Source organism: Pristiophorus japonicus, chromosome 13, assembly GCF_044704955.1.
Source record: "Pristiophorus japonicus isolate sPriJap1 chromosome 13, sPriJap1.hap1, whole genome shotgun sequence".
Classification (NCBI taxonomy): domain Eukaryota; kingdom Metazoa; phylum Chordata; class Chondrichthyes; family Pristiophoridae; genus Pristiophorus; species Pristiophorus japonicus.
The window spans coordinates 51,947,754-51,949,978 of NC_091989.1; the positions used below are offsets into that span (position 1 = coordinate 51,947,754).

Below are 2,225 nucleotides of genomic sequence, written 5' to 3' on the forward strand. Positions count from 1 at the left end.
AGCCCAGGTATAAAAAGCTATTATGTAATGTAATCACTTTGGGCCCTAATAAAGCAGAGTCAGGGTTGTCCCTGTGTTGGTTTACAGTATTCAGTCTATCGAGTTATTACATACATAACATTTGGCGACGAGGTAACTTAAGAACCTTCGCATGCAAAAATGAGCACAATTGGAATTCTGGAGAGATTCGTGGAGGGAGAGGACTGGGCAGATTTTGTAGCTCGCCTGGACCAGTACTTTGTAGCCAACAAAATGGAGTAACCCACTGACACAGTTAGGCGCAGGGCGGTCTACTTCATGGTTTGCAGTCCAAAAATCTATGGACTCACAAAGAATGTTCTTTCGCCTGCAAGTCCAATAGACAAGGACTATGAGGAATTGTGTGCTCTGGTATGTGACCATCTCAAACCAGAAGAAGGCATCATCATCTCAAGATATCGATTCTACAAACATGTTCGTTCTGAGGGCTAGGATGTGTTGAAATTCGTTGTCGACCTAAGACATCTAGCTGGACCGTGTAAGTTCGAAAATGCGATGGGAGACATGCTGCGGGACTTCTTTGTAATCGGCATCAACCACAAGGTGATCTTGCATAAGCTACTGGCGGTGGAGATGCTGGATTTGAGCAAGGTCATCACGATTGCCCAGGCATGCATGATATCGGACAAAAACTTAAATCAGATATCGTCGAAAAATTGGAACTCGGCAAATACTGTAAACAAGATTGTATTGTCATTTGGCAGAGCTGCATATGGCAGGGCCTACTCGAAACCCGCATTTGCGAAACCTGTGGCTGCCTAAACTCTGGCAACGGGAATGAATCCGATTTCACTGCGTTGGCATTGTGGGGGCAATCATCAGCCTCATCAGCCTCATCAGTGTCGGTTTAAACAGTACATTTGTAAAGGCTGTTCGGTACTGGGGCATTTCCAACGCATGTGTCCGCAACTGAGCAAGAGTGCTGCAACACATCATGTGGGGGATGATGACCAGTATAGTGCGGATCCAGATATGCAATCTGAGATACCAGAGGAGGAAGTGTATGGAATGTATTCGTTCCTCACAATAACCAACCGATAATGATTAATGTGAAACTTAATCGCTTCGGCAGCACATATACTAAAATTGGAACGATACAGAGAAGATTAGCATGGCCCCTGTGCAAGGATGACACGCAAATTCGTGAAGCGTTCCAATTTTTTAAGCGTGGCTAGCGCAGTCGCTAGAGCATCAGACTCTTAATTACAGGATGGTTGGTTCGAGCCCCACGTTGGGCGGTTAACTTCAGTTAAACTTTTAGGGGGATCAAGGGGTATGGTGAGAAAGCAGGAATGGGGTACTGAAGTTGCATGTTCAGCCATGAACTCATTGAATGGCGGTGCAGGCTAGAAGGGCCGAATGGCCTACTCCTGCACCTATTTTCTATGTTTCTATGTTTCTATGTTAACCGTGTACCGGTACTGATGGAATTGGACACGGGTACGAGTCAATCAATAATGAACCAGAGGACATTCGACAAGCTGTGGGATACTAAGGCTGTGAGGCCTAAGCTGAGTCCAGTCAATGCCAAGTTGCGTACGTACACTAAAGAACTTATAACGGTGATTGGCAGTTCAATAGTCAAGGTGTTGTGTGATGGTGTGGTTCATGATTTACCGTTATGGATTGTTCCAGACAATGGTCCAACGCTGTTCAGCAGGAATTGGCTAGAAAAAAATCAAATGGAATTGGAATGATATCAAAGCATTGTCGTCGGAGGATGAAACTCCATGTGCTCAAGTGCTGAGCAAGTTCCCCTCGCTGTTTGAACCAGGCATCAGCAATTTCACGGGAGCCAAGGTGCAGATCCACGTGGACTCGGATGCAAGACCCATCCGTCATAAAGCTCGGGTGGTTCTGTACATGATGAGGGAGAATGTCGAAACGAACTGGACAGACTCCAGTGTGAAGGGGTCATATCACCGGTAGAACTTAATGAATGGGACAGCCCCATTGTTCCTGTGTTGAAGAGTGATGGCACTATCAGGATTTGTGGAGACTACAAGGTTACGATCAACCGAGTTTTGAAACAGGATCAATACCCGTTATCGAAGGCTGATGACCTGTTTGCAACACTAGCCGAGGGGAAGTCGTTCACTAAACTGGATCTGACGTCGACTTACAAGACACAGGAGCTGGTCAAGACGTCGAAGAACCTTACGTGCATCAACAGTCATAAAGGACTG

At 46.0% G+C, this 2,225-nt stretch overlaps 1 non-coding gene across 1 annotated transcript; it reads left to right on the forward strand.

The window, feature by feature from the left end:
- Positions 1-1,099: 1,099 nt before the first annotated feature.
- On the forward strand, positions 1,100-1,202 carry LOC139279199 (U6 spliceosomal RNA). The gene has a single exon (XR_011596418.1). It is a non-coding gene; the product is annotated as a U6 spliceosomal RNA (small nuclear RNA).
- The last annotated feature ends 1,023 nt before the right edge of the window (positions 1,203-2,225 follow it).